At 42.9% G+C, this 19,176-nt stretch overlaps 1 non-coding gene across 1 annotated transcript; it reads left to right on the top strand.

Annotated features, from left to right (window-relative positions):
* Positions 1 to 1,338: 1,338 nt before the first annotated feature.
* On the top strand, positions 1,339 to 1,410 carry TRNAE-UUC (transfer RNA glutamic acid (anticodon UUC)). Its single transcript has one exon. It is a non-coding gene; the product is annotated as a tRNA-Glu (tRNA).
* Positions 1,411 to 19,176: the final 17,766 nt, after the last annotated feature.

Raw genomic sequence — 19,176 nt, 5'->3', positions numbered from 1 at the left:
CCGTGCATTTCCCCTTCCCTTCTGGATCAATCTCCCGCCTCCCCGCCCACCCAGAGGAGAGGGTTCACCGCCTTTCTGTCGGGTCACGACCCTTTTGGATTCCTCCTGAATTGGACAAAGGGGGAGGTTGCCCTTCCCTTACACAGGGGGACAGAAGAGAAGGCTACTGGAGAACCACAAACTCATCGCGTGCGCCTACGCATATCGCACACCTGGGGCGCGCGCACTTCAAGACAGGAAAAAAAAAAAAAAAAAAAAAGCGCCTTCCGTAGCTTCTCTGCAGGAGGAACCCGAAGGGGGTTGGTTTCCTAACCTGGAGAGAGGAGAGGAGCAGAGGGGTACCAGCCATGTCCGCAACTCTCCAAGACAGGCCAGAAACAGGCTGATTGTGAGGGATAGACCCAAAGAAAAGGGGCAAATGCAGCCGAACCCCACGTCCTGAAATTAAGGGTCTCGAACCCTAAGGTCTGAGCGAGCCGAGGGCTACGCCTTAAATTGACCTCCCGCCCTTATCAGGAAAGTCGTCGGTGCAAATTCAGAGCTCAGGAAAGGGAGGGACTGCGTAGACCAAAGTCCACATTTGACGGACGAAAGCCAAAAGATGCGTCGCGGAGGAGTCTATTAGGACTTAAAGCGAGCACAGTAGAACAGCCCCATAGGGTTTCCACGGAGCGGCTGGTGGATTCGAGCTACGGACTCTTCACCATTGTGCCACCAAGAAGAGCACGTAAATCCCTGAGTAATTAGATGTGGAGTCTGAGGAAAAGACCGTCGCTAAGGAGAACTCGCAGTTTTTTGCCTGAGCATAGGGAAGGATGGAGTGGCCATCCACAAAGATGGGGAAACGGCAGGGGCAGGGGACTTTAAGGGGGAAAATCCGGAGTTCAATTTGGGGACCCGGGGCCCTGGTTCCAAGAGTTATTCATCCAGGCTGCCTCCGTTTCTGCATCCGTCTGAGCCCTTTTTGATGGTGGAGTTCTCGGGGGCTCGTGCTCGGCCCCCTTCCCACCCTGGGCGCCTCCTCCCTGAAGGCTTGTCCCCTGCGCTGGACCGGGCCACCGTCTCTCCACACGCTGCCGCGCGCAAAGGCGCATCTCTAGGTCAGGTCTGAGGTGCGGCAGGGCAGAGCCACCTGGCTCCGAAACTTGGGAAGACCTGACAGCGCTCGGCGTGTGGCAGGCTGTTTCGCGTTTTGGAGAAGGCGAGGAGGAAAGGGCCGTGGGGGAGGTTCGCTGGAGGCGAGGGCAGCGTGCAGGAAGGTAGGCGTCCAGGCTTCCCCGAGTTGGGTGGAAAGAGGCGTACCCTCTGAAGGATGCAGATGAGAGGTCTTCGGGTAAGTCCCTGGTGGTCTAGTGGCTAGGATTCGGCGCTTTCACCGTCGCGGCCCGGGTTCGATTCCCGGTCAGGGAAAGCTGTTTTGTGCAGCCTCTCCTCCGCAGGAATCTTCTTTAGCTTTGTTTGATGCAGAAGAGTCCAGGCATGGCCCAGGCTTGGAGAGGTGAGAGGGGATGAGCAGCTCTTCAGCGGCTTGGAGCCCCCAACAGCTGTATCCTGCTCTGGGCCACGAGGAACCGTCACCACTCCTGTGGTTCTCATCTTTCAGAATGTTCATCTCAAGAGAACAAAGTAAAACCTGGGACAAGAGCTCCCAATCTTCCTTTTGAAAAGAATTAGAAACATAAAAAAGTTGGAAGAGTAATGACTTTATATATTCTTCATGTCCATTTACCAATGAACATTTTGTACATTTGCTTTGTCCAACCCTCCATATATATGTATCTGCTACCCCATTTCGGAGTAACTTGCTGATATCTCAAGATCCTTTGGTTACTCCTTTCCTTTGGCAATATCCCTCTAAACCAGCCTCTTAGGGACTTTTCCTCTTTGTCCTCTCAATGAGGCCCCCTAGCCCCTTCAGCATAAACTCTCAGGTGTGACCTGGAGCCCCTCCAGAAATTACAAAGACTCTAGTCACTGGGAAAATCTCAGGTGTTTAGAAATTACCTCTCAGGAACCAGGGAAAAAGTCCAAATCCTTTGAGTAAAAATTAATTGTACACTCCACAGACATGCTCACTCGCCCCTACTTTTATCCCCTGGAAAGGTCTAGAAGACACTACCTTCAGCAAGGCTGTGAGAAATAGATCCTACAGAACTATTTTCACATCCTCAAAGAACTCTGTGGTGGCTATTTTATGAAGGACAGTGGGAACTGCTACCAGGGAACTGGGATCATTGAAATGAATGGGGATGATGGGAAGAAGGCATTGGAAGGGTCAAGTCACAACATTTAAGCCTAAAAGACAAGGTGACCTTACTTCCTACATTGAATACAGAGCTGAAGCAGTAATCAGAATGGTCTGTCCATCAAACGTCTTTGGCATGAACCCCTTGGTCAGTATCTCTAGAAATGCAATAGATGGGCAACCTATTAAAGTCTTACTTGATTTGTATAAGCAGAAACACTCTTGGTCTGGTGAACATAGTCTGACTTGAATCACAGCAATAGACAGTCTCAGACCCTCAACAAATTCACAAGCACAGAGCTCTTCGAATGAAAAAGAGGTAGATCCCCTCAAGGAAGAACCTGTTTATACAGTCAGAAAGAAATTGTCTTAGGCCTTTAGCCAAATGGTGTTCTCCCACCAAAGTTACCTGAGTAAAATGACCTCTTAGTAAATATCATTTAATACCAGAATATTTGGAATTTACACCATAATAGTATAAACACTTAGGTGTGTTATTAGTTCATTTTCATAATCCAAAAATATTTCAGAAGGATTGTCATCAGGGTTGATTATCAGTGAAACCAGAATGAGGCAAATTTAGAATGGGAACATCTATTTGACTTCGACTGTCATGAGATTTACTTTCCTAGGAAGCAAAAGTAGAGTAGGTAGATGTATATTTTAACAGGACTTAACACTTTTAGAGGAGTAGACAAAATTTCTTACAGGCTGTTTTAGCTATCAGTTGGGAAAATGATTAACGTAATCACTGGGCTTGTAAAGTGTGGTGGTTAACGTTGTGTGTCAGCTTGGCTGGGCCATGATTCTGGCTGGTTTGGCAGTTATATAGTGATGTAGTCATCCTGCATGATGTGATCTGATATGATCAGCCAACCAGTTGTCAGTGGATTTTCCTCGGGGGTGTGGTCTGCATCCAATATATGTATGGAAGTTTTGGCAAAGCTTACTCGATTGCTCTGGATCCTGCATCCAACTGGTTATCATCTGACATACAGTTCTTTGGACTTGAGCCAGCAGCCTGCTTCCTTTCCTGGCGAACTTTCGTTTCTCTGCCCCTGCAGGTACGTGAGACGGGAGAAGTCTCCAACCTGATATCTGACCCATGGACTTGGGACTTGCTAGCTCTACAGCCATGTGAGCAATTTACTTGAGATAAAGCCCTCTCTCTCTCTCTCTCTCTCTCTACACATGTATATAGTTATATGTACATACATACACACACACCCAAACACACACACACACACACACACATGTCCATACATTTGCTCCACCAGTTTTGCTTCTCTTGGGAACCTGGCCCAAGAGACTTGGTACTGAGAGTGGTTCCAGAGAAACAGAATCATAAGGATGAGTTTTCTCAATTGGTTCTCAAGTTTGACTAGTCCTAGAAGTGCTGACGACTCTACCTCCAGTAGTAAAAAGAGTGCTGCTAATCTACGGCAAGAAGTGGCAGTTTTAATATGCCAAGTATCATCAGAAATAGATCAAGTATTGGTGAGAAGCGAGTCCTTGGGTGATCACATGTTTGAAAATTTTTCACAATTTTGTCAGAAAGTAAGGAAGGTGGTTGGTTGGTCCTACTTTCATTGCACAAAGTGGTGAGAGAGATGAGCTCAGGGCTTCAGAGTCACAGTACAAGTGCCTTATAAAATACCTCAAAGTTGCAACTTGTGCCCTGAAAGAAAGCCTTATTTCTTGTAGCAACAGAGCTGATATTGCTGAAAATCTAACACAGATTCTTATTGTAAGAGTGGCTGAATAACAATGTAATTAACTTCCCAACCCCGAATGGTATCTGAAGTTAAAGAGAGGCCATTGATTGAGGTGAAATGAGACCCTGAAACTTGGAATGGGAACACATGGGCAGATAATCACAGACCTGGGGACACCGAGGCTCTAAATTCTGTTGAGTCATTGCTGCCAGGAGAATCAGCACTCTTACTCCCATCTGAAGAGATTACTCCATCTTCTGTAAGCCACCAAAACAAATAAAACAAAGAAACAAACAAAACCAATTTCTGGCTAATAGGAGGTGATTCCAACTCATAGTGACCCCATACAACAGAATAGAACTACCCCATAGGGTTTTCAAGGAGCTTCTGGTAGGTTTGAACTAATGGTCTATTGGTTAGTAGCCAACTCTTAACAGCTATGGCACCAGGGTTTCGGCGAAGCCACTGCCCTCCAGTAAAACCGTTATACACTTCCACCCCCATTTGATGAGATTCACCCAACTGTGTCTGAAGAGTCTTTGAGATATTACCTGCGGAGGCAGCTGGTGCTTTGCCTGAGGCATCCCCTTATGTAGATACCTTTGAAGACATTTCTGAATGTTCCCAGAACTCACCCCCCACTACCCATTTCTCTTCTAGGTCTATAACTAGACTTAAGTCCCAAAAGGTGAAGTACAAATTGTGAACAAGGAGGAGGCAAACCACACTCCAAAGGAACTGCTTGACTTTCCTAATATGTACAAACAGAAACCTGGGGAACATGTGTGAGAATGGCTATTAAGGGTGTGGGATAATGGTACAAGGAACATAAACATGGATCAGTCTCAGTTTACCAATATGGGCCCACTAAGCACAGTTTCTTCATTCAGTGTTTCTGCTCAAGAGGTTAGGAAAAGATCTAATAGTTTATTTGGTTGGGTCAGTGAAGTACAGATTACATGGTGGCCTACAGTAAATCAGGTTGAAGTACAAGACCTGCCCTGGTATACTGTAGGATAAGGTATTGAAAGACTTAGGGAAATTGGCGCATTAGAGTGTATTTATCAGGTTAGACCCACATGCCCACACATGGGGTATCAGAGGACACACCACCTGCCACAATAGTGAGAAAGAAATTTGCTAAGGGGGTCACAGCATTCTTGAAGACTGCTGTGATTGCCCTTTTATGTGAGTAAGGCTTGACAGTGAGAACTGCCCTAACTGAATTAAAACACCTAACCTCAATGGGGCTGATTGGCCCGTGCTGTTAGGAGCCAAGTGGCAGCACTCAATTGAGAAAGACAAGGTGAGAGTGGTTAGCGGTTACTACAATCCACAGCAGAGTCAAAACAGTAATCAGAATAGTGTGACTTGTATGGAATTATGGTGTTGGCTAATGAGTCAAGTGTCCTAGGGGTGAAATAGGCAAGAAATGTACTAAATGTTTACTTGATCTCTACAAGCAGAAGAATTCCAGGTCAAGTGAACGGTAATCTATCTTGAATCACCAGAATAGAGAGTTGCAGCCTCTCAGTCAATTCCCAGCCTAGAGCTAGTTTACTGACCCACAACCCCTTGAATGAAGGGGAAGCCAGGTCCCCTTGAGGAAAGACCCCCTACACTGCCAAAAATTTATGCTGTGAAATTTCTCCCAGCCTCCCCCAAAGTGATCTACAGGCTTTTACGAGAGTGACTGTTTATTGGGGAAAGGAAATAATCAGAATTTTCTGGCATTACTGGATACTGGGTATAAACACATACTAATTCCAGGAGACCCAAAACATCACCGGGGCCCACCAGTCAGAGTAGGGGCATATGAAGGTAAGATTCTTATTGCACCTTTAGCTCAGATTCGTCTCACAGTGGGTCTGGTGTGTCCCCAAACCCATCCTGTAGTGATTTCCCCAGTTCCAAAATACATAATCAGAATACATTTACTCAGCAACTCCCAGAACCTCCACACTGGATACGTGACAAGAGGAGTAGGGGCTCTCAGGGTAGGAAAAGCCAAGACGAAGCCATTAGAAATGCCCCTATCTAGGAAAATAGTAAACCAGAAGCAATACCGCATTCTTGGAGGAATTGCAGAGAGTACTGCCACCATCAAGGGCTTGAAGAATGCAGGGGTAGTGATTCCCACCACATCCCCATTCTACTCGCCTATTGGGCCTGTGCAAAAAACAGATGGATCTCGTTGAATGGCAGCGGATTACCGGAAACTTAACCAAGTGGTGACTCTAATTGTAGCTGCCGTTCCAGATGTGGTTGCACTGCTTGAGCAAATTAATGTATCTCCTGGTACCTGGTACCCAGCTATTGGTCTGACCAATGTTGTTTTCCTATTTTCAGTTTTGAAGAAACATCAGAAACAGCTTTTCCTCAGCTGCAAAGGCAATCAATACACCTATACTGTCCTACCTCAGTGATGTATCAGCTCTCCAGTCCTATGTCTTAATTTAGACCTCAGGGACATTGATTGCATTTCCATTCCTCAGGCCATCATACCGGTCCATTGCATTGATGACCCTATGCTGATTGAACATAGTAAGGACGAAGTGTCAAAGACTCTGGACTTATTGGTAGAATACTTGCGTGCTAGGAGTTGGGAAATAAATCCCACAAAAATGCAGGCTCCTTCCACCTCAGTGAAGTTTCTAGGAGTTCAGTGGTGTGGGGCAGTGGTGTGGCTCATGCACGAAGAACTGTCCTTGTCAGTAGTTCCCGCGTATCTTCTGGCATTCAGTGGTCTGTGAGAGACCCTCACATGTTGTCTACGTCCCATACCTGACCCTCACTACATGTCTCTTCTCTTTTATGAAACAGCACTCAGAAAGGATTAGGACTAGGACCCACCCTCCTCCAGTATTACTTAACTGATACTCTCTTCAAAGAGCAGGAGAAAGATGTGGCAGTTGGCTTCTACTCTGTCCTATACGGCCGCTGTGAGTAAAAATTGAGTCCACCCACAGTGGATTTATCTTCAATGAAAAACTCTATTACCCCAAAAAAGATCACATTCACAGGTACAGCGGTTAGGAGTGTGATTTTTCCCTTCGGGGAACACAATTCAATCCCTAACACTAGAGGGAGAGAGAATTCCATGGCTGGTTCCCTTTTTTTTTTTTTTTAATTTTTATTTTGCCTTAAGTGAAAGTTTACAAATCAAGTCAGTCTCTCACATAAAAACCTCTGTACACCTTGCTACATATTCCTGATTACTCTCCCCGCTCCCCGGTGAGACTGCCCACTCCCTCCTTCCACTCTCTCTTTTCGTGACCACTTTTGATGATCTTCTTAATGTTGGTAAAAAAAAAAAAAAATCCTCTGTTTTCACAGCCAGAAGATCCTGAAACAACTTCTAGTTGACAAGAAAGCATTTCTTCCCCGGCTGTGAGTGCCCCTGATTCATCTGATTTTTCATCAAATATATTGGTGCCAAGAGTTTTATCTTTGATATCAGTAATTCTGGCCTCCATTTCCTCAATTCTACTCCTCTGATTTTCTATTGAGTTGTCTAATTCCAAAATTTTACTGTTAATGTTCTGAATTTCTGATTGCTGTCTCTCTATGGATTCTTGCAGCCTGTTAAATTTGTCATTATGCTCTTCAATAAGCTTCTTAATTTCCTCGAGCACATTATCTGTGGGATCCTCGGTTTGTTCTGCATTTTGCCTGCTCTCCTTCCTGGTCTCTTGAAGAGATCTCTATATTAATCTTTTGTATTCTAACTCTGGTTTTTCCAGGAATATATCTTTGTCCAGAAGATTCCTTGATTCTTTGTTTTGGGAGCTTGTTGAAGCAAACATGTTCTCCTTCTTTATGTGATTTAATTTTGACTATTGTTTCTGAGTCATGTATAAATTATTGTCTTAATTTATTTTATGTTAGCTTACTGTGTCTTATCTTCTTGCTTGGTTTTGTTTTGATATGCCCAAGTAGGCTGCTCAAGTGAGCTAGCTTGATTATTGGTGCCTTTGAAGCTCTAACGTCCTGTCACCAGATGGCTAGAGCTGTTACCAGGTATATAAGCCTAGGAGTCCATTCACTTTTTTTCTTGTGTGGTTTCAGCTGAGGTGTCCAAGTAGTTGGTGCAGGCTCTCACCTACAGTCTCAGAGGAGCAGGGCTGATTGGTGTAGGTGCAGATATCTGGTTGCAGCAGGGGGTCACACTCTGAGCAAGGGAGGGGCTGGCAACTGTCCCCCGAGTGTCTGTGAGGAATGGGAGTCTCTGTGCCCTAGAGCTCACAGGTGGTTGGGGTCTGCAGCTGGACAATGGGGACCCAGTGCTTTTGGCTGTAAGGATTAGCAGGCAGCACTTATCCTTGGGCCCCTGTTGTGGGTGGCTAGGTGCTGTGGGTGAGCCACCAATCCTTGGGCCCCTGATATGGGTAGGTGAGGACCCTGCTTAATAGGCAGAGCGGTGTCAAATGTCAAAATTCAGCCTCTCTGCCCCACAGCTGAAACAGTTGAAATCAGACCTCAGGCACATACACTGTTGCACTATGCCAACAAGGGCCTAAACTGCTGAAATGGGCCCACACAAGTCCACCCAGTGGGGAAAGGCATTCAAAGTCCATAGACTGCTTGTGCCTGGATAGGAGCTGTTTCTGCCCTGAGTTCCCAGGTTAGGGGAACTGGCAGGTTGTTTTTCCTCCATTTGTTAATTTATTCCTTCTCCAAGGCCAGGAGAATGGCTCATGGTGCACAGCAGGACCTATCTCAGGCCCAGGGAAATCGGGTACCGCTGAAGCCGACTCAAGGGCTGGGGTAGTGGGGAGAGGGTTCAGATAAATGGGAGAGGCTTCTTTCAAAAGGGGTGCTTTTTTAAAAAAAATTTTATGGTTTTTTAAGTAAAAGTTTACCAATTCAAGTCAGTCTCTCATAGAAAAATTTACAGACACCTTGCTATATCCTCCTAGTTGCTCTTCCTGTAATGAGACAGCACACTCCTTCTTTCTACTCTCTATTTTTATGTCCATTCGGCCAGCTTCTGACCCCCTCTGCCCTCTCACCTCGCATCCAGACAGGAGCTGCCCACATAGTCTCATGCGTCTACTTGATCCAAGAAGCTCACTCCTCACAAGTATCATTTTCTATTCTATAATCCAATCCAATCCCTGTCTGAACAGTTGGCTTTGGGAATGGTTCCTGTCTTGGGCTAACAGAAGGTCTGGAGACCATGACCCCCGGGGTCCCTCTAGTCTCAGTCAGACCGTTAAGTCTGGCCTTTTTACGTGAGTTAGAGGTCTAAATGCCACTGCTCTCCTGCCCCTTCTGGGGTTCTCTGCTCTGTTCCCTGTCAGGGCAGTCATGGGTTATAACCAGGCACCGTCTAGTTCTTCTGGTGTCAGGCTGATGGAGTCTCTGGTTTATGTAGCCCAGTCTGTTTGTGGGGCTCATAATTACCTTGTGTGTTCGGTGTTCTTCATTCTCCTTTGCTCTAGGTTGTTTGAGACTGATTGATGCATCTTTGATGGCCCTGTGCTAGCATTTAAGACCCCAGATGCCACTTTCCAAAGTGGGATGCAAAATGCTTTCTGAATAGATTTTATTATGCCAATTGACCTAGATGTCCTCTGAAGCCATGGTCCCCAAACCCCCTCCCCTGCTACGCTGGCCTTCGAAGCATTCACTTTATTCAGGGAACTTCTTTGCTTTTGGTTTAATCTTGTTGTGCTGGACTCTCCTGTATTGCGTAGTATCTTTTCTTTCACCTAAAATAGTTCTTGTCTACTCTCTAATTAGTGAATACCCCTCTACCTCCACACTTTAGTAAGCATCAAAGAATATCCTCTTCTGTATGTAACCTTGTTTTGAGCTCCTGTAATAGTGGTCTCATACAATATTTGTCCCTTTGCAACTGAATACTTTCACTCAGCATAATGCCTTCCAGATTCCTCCACGTTATGAAATGTTTCACAGATTCATCATGGTTCTGACCAATGCGTAGTATTCCATTGTGTGAATATACCATAATTTATTTATCCATTCATCCGTTGATGGGCAGCTTGGTTGCTTCCATCTTTTTGCTATTGTAAACAGTGCTGCAATGAACATGGGTGTGCATATATCTGTTCATATAAAGGGTCTTATTTTTCTAGGCTATATTTCAAAGAATGGGATAGCTGGATCGTACAGTAGTTCTATTTCTAGCTTTTTCTTTTTGGTTTTTCAGTTGAGGCTTTTTTTAAATTTTATTGCGATGAAAATATACATAACAAAATAAACACTACCTCAATCATTTCTATATGTCCAATTCTAGTTCTAGCTTTTTAAGGAAATGCCAAAAGGATTTCCTAAGTGGTTGTACCATTTTCCATTCCCACCAGCAGTGTATAAGTGTCCCAGTCTCTCCACAACCTCTCCAACATTCATTATTTTGTGTTTTTTGGATTAATGCCGGCCTTGTTGGAGTGGGAATCTCATTGTAGGTTTGATTTGCATTTCTCAAATGGCTAATGATCGTGAGCATTTCCTCATGTATCTGTTAGCTACCTGAATGTCTTCTTTACAGACGTGCCTGTTCATATCATTTGCCCATTTTTTAATAGAGTTGTTTGTCTGTTTGTAGTTGAATTTTTGCAGTATCATGTAGATTTTAGAGATCAGATGATGATTGGGAATGTCATAGCTAAAAACTTTTTCCCAATCTTTATGTAATCTTTTTACACTTTTGTTGAAGTCTTTGTATGAGCATAGGTGTTTGATTTTTAGGAGCTCCCAGTTATCTAATTTCTCTTCTGGTGTTTGTGCATTGTTAGTAATGTTTTCTATACTGTTTATGCTGTGTATTAGAACTCCTAGTGCTGTCCCTATTTTATTCTTCCATGATCTTTATCGTTGTAGATTTCACATTTACATCTTTGATCCATTTGTAGTTAGTTTTCGTGCATGGTGTGAGGTGTGGGTCTTGTTTAATTTTCTGCAGATGGATATCCAGTTATGCCAGCATGATTGTTAAAGAGACTGTCTTTTCCCCATTTAACTGATTTTGGGCCGCTGTCAAATATCAGGTGCTCATACGTGGTTGAATTTCTGTTTGGAATCTCAACTCTGTTCCATTGGTCTGTGTTTCTGTTGTTGTACCGGTAGCAGGCTGTTTTGACTATTGTGGCGGTTAAATAGTCTCTAAAATCAGGTAGAGTAAGGCCTCTCACTTTGCTCTTTTTTTTCAGTAATGCTTTACTTATCCGGGGCCTCTTCCCCTTCCATATGAAGCTGGTGATTTGCTTCTTCATCTCGTTAAAAAACTTCATTGGAATTTGGATGGGAATTGCATTGTGTGTATACATTGCTTTTGGTAGAATAGACAATTGTACAATGTTAAGCCTTCCTATCCATGATCATGGTATGTTTTTCCACTTGTAGATCTCTTTTCGTCTTGCAGTAGCGTCTAGTACTTTTCTGGGTATAGGTCCTTTACATCTCTGGTATGATTTATTCTTAAGCATTTTATCTTTTTGGAGGCTACTTTAAATGATATTGATTTGGTGATTTCCTGTTGGATGTTCTTTTTGTTGGTGTAGAGGAAAACACCTAATTCTTGTATGTTTATCTTGTATCCTGACAATCTGCTGAACTCTCAGCTTCAGTAGTTTTCTTGAGGATTCTTTAGGGTTTTCTGTGTATAAGATTATGCCATCTGCAAATAGAGATACTTTTTCTTCTTCCTTACCAATCTGGATGCCCTTTATTTCTTTAGCTAGCCTAATTGCTCTGGCTAGGACCTGCAGCACACTGTTGAATAAGACTGGTGATAAAGGGCATCCTTGTCTGGTTCCCAGCTGCAAGGGGAATGCTACAGACTCTCTGCATTTAGGGTGATGTTGGGTGTTGGGTTTGTATAAATGCTCTTTATTATGTTGAGGAAGATTTCTTTTATTCCTATTTTTCTGAGATTTTGTATCATGAATGGGTGTTGGACTTTGTCAAATGCATCTGCATTAATTGATAAGATCATGTGGTTCTTCTCTTTTGTTTTGTTTGTATGATTCTTTTTTTTTTTTTGTATGATTCTTTGCATTAATTGTTTTTCTTGTGTTGAACCATCCCTGTACACCTTGTATGAATCTCACGTGGTCATGGTGAATTATTTTTCTAATATGTGGCTGAATTCTGTTGGCTAGAATTTTGTTGAGGATTTTTGCATCTAATTCATGAGGGATATAGGTGTATAATTTTGTGTGTGTGTGTGTGTCTTTCCTTGGTTTTGGTATCAAGGATATGCTGGCTCTGTAGAATGAGTTTGGGAGTATACCGTCCTTCTTTATGCTCTGAAATACCTTGAGTAGTAGTGGCGTTAACTCTTCTCTGAAAGTTTGATGGAACTCTGTAGAGAAGCCGTTCAGGCCAGGGCTTTTATTCTTTGGGGTTTTTTTTTTTTTTTTTAACCTTTTCAATCTCTTCTTTTGTTATGGGTTTATTTAATTGCTCAACCTCTGGTTGTATTAGTTTACGTAGGTAGTATATTTCCAGAAATTAATCCATCTCTTCGAGGTTTTCAAATGTGCTAGAGTACAATGTTTTGAAGTAATTTGATATCATTCTTTTAATTTCAGTTGGGTCTATTGTAATATCGCCCATCTCATGTCTTATTCGGGTTATTTGCTTCCTCTCCTGTTTTTCTTTTGTCAGCCTCGCCAGTGGTTTATCAATTTTGTTGATTTTTTTCAAAGAACCATATTTTGGTCTTGTTAACCCCTTCAATTGTTTTTCTGTTGTCTATTTCATTTAATTCTGCTCTAAGTTTTATTATTTGCTTTCTTCTGCTGCCTGAGAGTTTCTTTTGCTTCTCTCTTTCTATTTATTCAAGTTGTAGGGATAATTCCTTGATTTCGGCTCTTTCATCTTTTTTTGTATGTGTGCCTTTATTGATATAAATTGACCTCTGAGCACTTCTTTTGCTGTGTCCCAAAGTTTCTGATAGGAAATGTTTTCATTCTCATTGGATTCCATACATTTCTTTATTCCATCCGTAACGTCTTCTATAACCCAGTTGTTTTTGAGCTGGGTATTGTTCAGTTTGCAAGTGTTTGATTTCTTTTCCTTGCTTTTTCTGTTATTGATTTCTACTTTTATGGCCTTATGGTCAGAGAAGATGCTTTGTAATATTTCGATATTTTGGATTCTGCTAAGGCTTGCTTTATGACCTAATATGTGGCGTATTCTAGAGAATGTTCCATGTGCAGTAGAAAGAAAAGTATACTTGGCTGCTGTTTAGTGGAGTGTTCTGTATGTGTCTATGAGGTCAAATCGGTTGATTGTGGCATTTAGATCTTTTGTGTCTTTATTGAGCTTCTTTCTGGATGTTCTGTCCTTCACCGAGAGTGGCGTGTTGAAGTCTCCTACTATAATTGTGGAGCTGTCTATCTCACTTTTCAACGCTGTTGGAGCGTGTTTTATGTATCTTGCGGCCCTGTCATTGGGTGCATAAATATGTAATACGGCTATATCCTCCTGGTATATTGTCGTTTTAATAATGATATAGTGTCCTTCCTCATTTAACTTTAAAGTCTATTGTTTCAGAAATTAATACTGCCACACCTGCTCTCTTTTGATTGTTGTTTGCTTGATATATTTTTTTCCATCCTTCGAATTTTAGTTTGTTTGTGACTCTAAGTCTAAGGTGTGTCTCTTATAGGCAGCATAGAGACTCATGTTACTTTTTAATCCATTCTTCCACTCTCTGTCTCTTTATTGGTACATTAATCCATTTACATTTAGCATTATTATGGATAGGTATGAGCTTAGTAAAATGCACAAATCTTATGTACACAGTCCAATGAATTTTGATAAACATAACCATTACCTCAATCAAGTTATAGAAGGTTTCCATCAACTCACAAAGATCCTTTGAACACTTTTCCAGTCAATCCCCACCTCACTCCCTCTTAGGCAATCACCATTCTGTTTTCTCTGTCCATAGATAAGTTTTGACTTATAAATGACTACACTTTTTTGTGTTTGTCTTTTTTTTTAATTCAACCTAAGTTTTTTGAGATATATCGCTACACGCGTGTGTGTGTGTTGTTTTGGTGTTATTGATGAGTGTAATTTCAATGTGTGAACAAGAGACAGTTGACGAAGAATTGGATCATTTCTAGTTTTGGCTACTGTGACTAAGGCTAGTATGCAAATTCTTGTACAAGTCTTTTTGTGGATATGTGAATTCATTTCTTTCGGGTATGTCCCTATTATTGGAATCACTGGGTTTTGGAGTTTTCCAGAATGGTTGAGCTATTTGACTGCCTCAACATGAATGAGAGATACATTGATCTACATTCTTGTCAGCAGTTGGTGGTTTTGTTACCACAAATCGTGGATTCGAGCCGGCGGCCCCAAAGCCAATACTGACACAGGTGGAGGTAAGCAGCAAGAGGCCTTTAATTAACACTGGCGTACGAGAGAAAGAGGGGATTAAATTTCTCTCAAATTCTGTCTAAGCCCAGACAACTAATTGGAGGGTTTTTATAGTGGGAAGTTCAGGGTTTAGAGGTTTTCAGGAATGCTGGTTTTTCTTTTATGTAGACACGATGATAAAGTGATCTATTATTGAAGTTCTGCAAGTCTCTTCATGCCATCCTGGAGTCCTGCAAGTCTCTTCATGCCGTCCCGGTTTCTCTTACAAGATGATGTAAGCTTTGTTCAGCTACCTCGGTTATGGGTATTTTTTTCCTTGGGAGAGGAACATAACTTAATCAGCAGCTAAAAATTGATTACCTTATTTTTCTTTAAAGGACCAATCATGAAACAGACTTTAGAAGAAGGAATTATGTTTCAAAAACTAGAAATTAATCACAGTTTATACAGCTATACTAAATCACTAGAAAAATATATTTTCTCTATTCCAATACTAAAACTCCAAAGGAAATATGTTTTCTCTACTTCATTTTCTGTGTTTTACGTTTTACCCATTCTGATGGGTGTATGATGGTATACCACGGTGTCATGGGTTGAATTGTATCCCCCCAAAAATATGTGTATCAACTTGATTAGGCCATGATTCGCAGTATTGTGTGGGTGTCCTCTATTTTGTGACTGTAATTTCATGTTGAGAGGATTAGGGTGGGATTGTAACACCACCCTTACTCAGGTCACCTCCCTGACCAAAGGTAAAGGGAGTTTCCCTGGGGTGTGATTTCCACCACCTTTTATCATTCCAGAGATAAAAGGAAAGGGAAGCAAGCAGAGAGTTGGGGACCTCATACCACCAGCAAAGCAGCACTAGGTATAGAACGCGTCCTGTGGACACAGGGTCACGTTGCCCAAGAAGCTCCTCAACCAGGGGAAGGTTGAGGACAAGGAATCTTCCTCTAGAGCCCACAGAGAGTGAAAGCCACCTCCTGGAGCTGATACCCTGAATTGGGACTTGTAACCTGCTAGACTGTGAGAGAATGTACTTCTCTTTGTTAAAGCCATCCACTTGTGGTATTTCTGTTATGGCAGCACTAGATAACTAAGACAGAATTTTGTACTGAGAGAGTGGGATGCTGCTCTTTCAGATACCGAAAATGTGGAAGCAGTTTTGAAACTGTGATTAGATCGAGTTGCGAAAGGAGCAGAGGACCAGGACAGCAGAGAACCTGCAGCAGCAGGAAGGGGCAACAGCAGAGAACCAACAGCAGCAGAACCTGGAGACCAGCACGAGAGGGTGCTGGAGCCGACCCACGGAGTCAGAGAGCTGAGCGCCTGGGATCAGGAGGCTTCCTGGTGGAGTGGGGTGCCTCCAGGCACTTATAGGTGGAGCCACAGAGCTTTGGAACACTTGCCCCAGCAGGGCAGATGCGAAAGTGAGGCCCAGGAGCCAAGAGGCCAAGAAACCAAGAAGCAGAAGCTGAAGAGACAACACAAGAATTTGAACTGCCTCAGTCTCAAAAGGTATGGCCATGACCTCAGAGGTTTCAAAGGGTGGACCCATGGCCTGTGGTGTTTTTTAAGGGTAGAGTTGCCACTCAGATGGTTGAGGAAAAGTGTGCGCCTACAGCCGAGGGAGCAGAGTTGCTGTCCCAGTGGGCCTGGAAGGCAGAGTTGAAGCCCAGGGTCGAGGGGTTTCCATTCAGAATCCAGAGAGTGTGGCCAATACCTAGAGGCAGGAGGGCACGGTTATTGTGGAAATTGTCTTGGAGAACGGAGGATCATTTTCAAAGCTTTGACGGCTAATGTAGTGTTTCTGCGACTTACTTGGTGCCTGTTATCCCTTCTTTCCTCCAGTTTCCTCCATTTGTAATGGAAATGTCTAGCTTGTGCCTGTTCTGCCCTTGTACCTTTGGAAGCAGATAATTAGTGTTCTAGGTTTCACAGATGAAAAGGAATGTTTGGATTTTAGACTTGGAGTTAAGACTTTTGCTATGATGTATTGGAATAGATACGACTTGTTTGCTGCAAGGATGTGATTTTTGGGGGCTCAAAGGGTGGAATGTCATGGGTTGAATTGTGTCCCCCCAAAAATATTTATGTCAACTTGGTTAGGTCATTACTCCCAGTATTGTGTGGTTGTCCTCCATTTTGTGATTGTAAATTTATGTTGAGAGGATTAAGTTGGGATTGTAACACCACCCTTACTCAGGTCACCTCCCTGATCCAAGGTAAAGAGACTTTCCCTGGGGTGAGGCCTACACCATCTTTTATCTCTCAAAAGATCAAGGGAAAGGGAAGCAAGCAGACAGCTGGGGACCTCATAACACCAGGAAAGCAGCACCGGGAGCAGAGCACGTCCTTTGGTCACGGAGTCCCTTCGCCTGAGAAGCTCCTCGATGATGGGGAAGATTGAGGACGTGGACCTTCCTCCAGAGCTGAGAGAGAAAGAGAAAGCCTTCCCCTGGAGCCGGTGCCCTGAACTTGGACTTATAATCTACTAGACTGTGACAAATAAATTTCTCTTTGTGAAAGCCATCCACTTGTAGTATTTCTTTTATGGCAGCACTAGATGACTAAGACACATGGTGACCCAAATTTTTGTTTCCGTTATGAGTAATGATGTTGGAGATTTTTTCTTACGCCTTTTGCGTATTAAAAAATCCTCTCTTGGGAAGAAGGCCATGTGAAGATGCATCCACAAGCCAAGGAATGTCAATAAATACTTAGGGCTACCCGAAACTGAAAGAGAGACAAGGATGATTTTTTACTAGAGCCTTCAGAGAGCTTGGCTCTGCTGACATTCTGAATTTGGGCTCTTAGCCTCCAGAACTGTGAAGGAATAAATTTCTCATCTCGTACAAAAAAAAAAAAAAAATCCTCTTTTGTGAAGGGAGCCTCTTCAATTTTAATTGACTTAACTTTTATTTTTTTAACTTTTTAAATAAACATTTTATCTTAGGATACATTTATACATACAGAAAAGATGAGATGATACCACCGAAATTTCACTTAAATTTCACAACCAGTTTCCCCTATTATTAATATCTTAGATGGTACATTTGACGCAATGAATGAGCTAATGTGGATACTTTATTATTGAGTCAAGTACATATTTTATTCAGGTATCCTTAGCTTTTGCTTGATATCGTTTTTCTCTTCCAGGATACATCATCGTATTTAGTTGTCATGTCTCCTTAAGCGCCTCTTAACTGTGACAATTCCTCAAACTTCCCTTGTGTGTGATGGCTTGGCAATTCTGAGGAGTACTGGTCAGGAATTCTGAAGAATGTCCCTCCAATGGGATTTGTCTGATGTTTTTCTCATGATTAGACTGGGGTATGGGTTTGGGGAGGTAAAATGCTATTCCATCACATGATATCAACATGACTTAGCACTGTTGATATCAATCTTGGTCACCTGGTTGAGGTAGTGTTCCTCAGGTCTTTGTTGTAAAGGTGCTCTTCCCCCACCCTCCCCTTCCAGGCTGTTCCTTTGGAAGGAAGTCAGTATGAGTAGCCACATTTAAGTAGTGGGTTTTTTACCACACCCCTTTGAGCCCAGAGTACCAAAATTATTTGGGATTCTTCTGCAAGGGACGTTAATCTATTCTTATGACAACGGGGGGCATTTATATTCGTTTATTCAATCATTTGTTTATATTAATATGAACTTGGGAATGTGTATTTTGTACTTTGGGTTAATCTAATATTACTGTGTTTATATTGTTGCTAAAATTATGTTAGTTTGGACATTAGGAGCTCTTTCAATTGACTCCTGTGTCTCTTTGATCTACCTCCATCATTTTATTCTTTTTTAAAGGACTCCCCGGTTGGAGCAAAGAGCTAAGTGTTCAACTAGGCAGTTTGAACCCAGCCAGAGGCACCTCAGAACACAGGTGATCCGCTTCCCAAAGGTCACAGCATTGAAAACCCTATGGAGCTGTTCTGCTCTGCACACATGGGGTCGCCACGAGTCATAATCAACTCCACAGCAACTAATAACACCGTACTTAAAGTCAATATTTACATTTACTCCCGTTAAAAGCCTAATTTAGATTTGCACCTACAGACATGAACTGACAATTTAAATAATTGCATTTACGGTATGTGGTATACAGATCAAGGCAGATTCTCACTGCTTCTGCTTACCCTTCCCTCCCGCTTTGTCTCTGTACATTCTTATTTCTGTCTAGATCCCGGCCTCTGCAGCTGCCATTGCTTTGCTCAGCTTCACACCTACTTGGATGTCCCACTCCTCTCTGGCATCAAATGACGCTGCTGAGGGCAGCTGAGCACACGAAGCTGGTGGAGTTGAAGATCACAGGATCTTGATTCATCCAGGCTCTGGCCTAAGGGTCCTACTGAGTGCTTCCTGCCAACTCTATTTGGATTGTTACCCACAATCCTCACCCTTCCCGGGACCCTAAGCCCATGGTCGCTAACATCCTTACCACCACTGGGTATCTGTACCACCTCAGAGCTACTCTTTTCCGCAGGTTCAGTTGCTTGATTCCCCACTGTGTGGTGAGCACAGTGCCCAGTCCAAGGCCCAGCATGCATATCACAGATCAACAGTGATGTTATGATTCTTTGCCTGGGCTCCTCACATATGCCAGAAAAATAGGGAAGTGTGACAAGAATATTATTTCTAAATGTTCCATACCACTGTAACAGAGCAGAACTTATTTCCCAGCTTGTAAGACATGCTGCAGGGGTGGTTATTGCACTTATCGCTTTAGTGATACATTCAACATGGAACGGAACCAGATAAATAGTTTAGCCCTTTCAGTGGCTTTAAGGAAAATTATTTGTAAGTAAGTAATTGTGGTTTTTTCCACCACCCCCCATCTAGTTTTCTAGT

The sequence above is a fragment of the Elephas maximus genome, chromosome 3 (assembly GCF_024166365.1).
Source record: "Elephas maximus indicus isolate mEleMax1 chromosome 3, mEleMax1 primary haplotype, whole genome shotgun sequence".
Lineage (NCBI taxonomy): Eukaryota > Metazoa > Chordata > Mammalia > Proboscidea > Elephantidae > Elephas > Elephas maximus.
The sequence above is the reverse complement of the archived record's forward strand: the minus strand, read 5'-3'. Positions and strand labels throughout refer to the sequence as shown.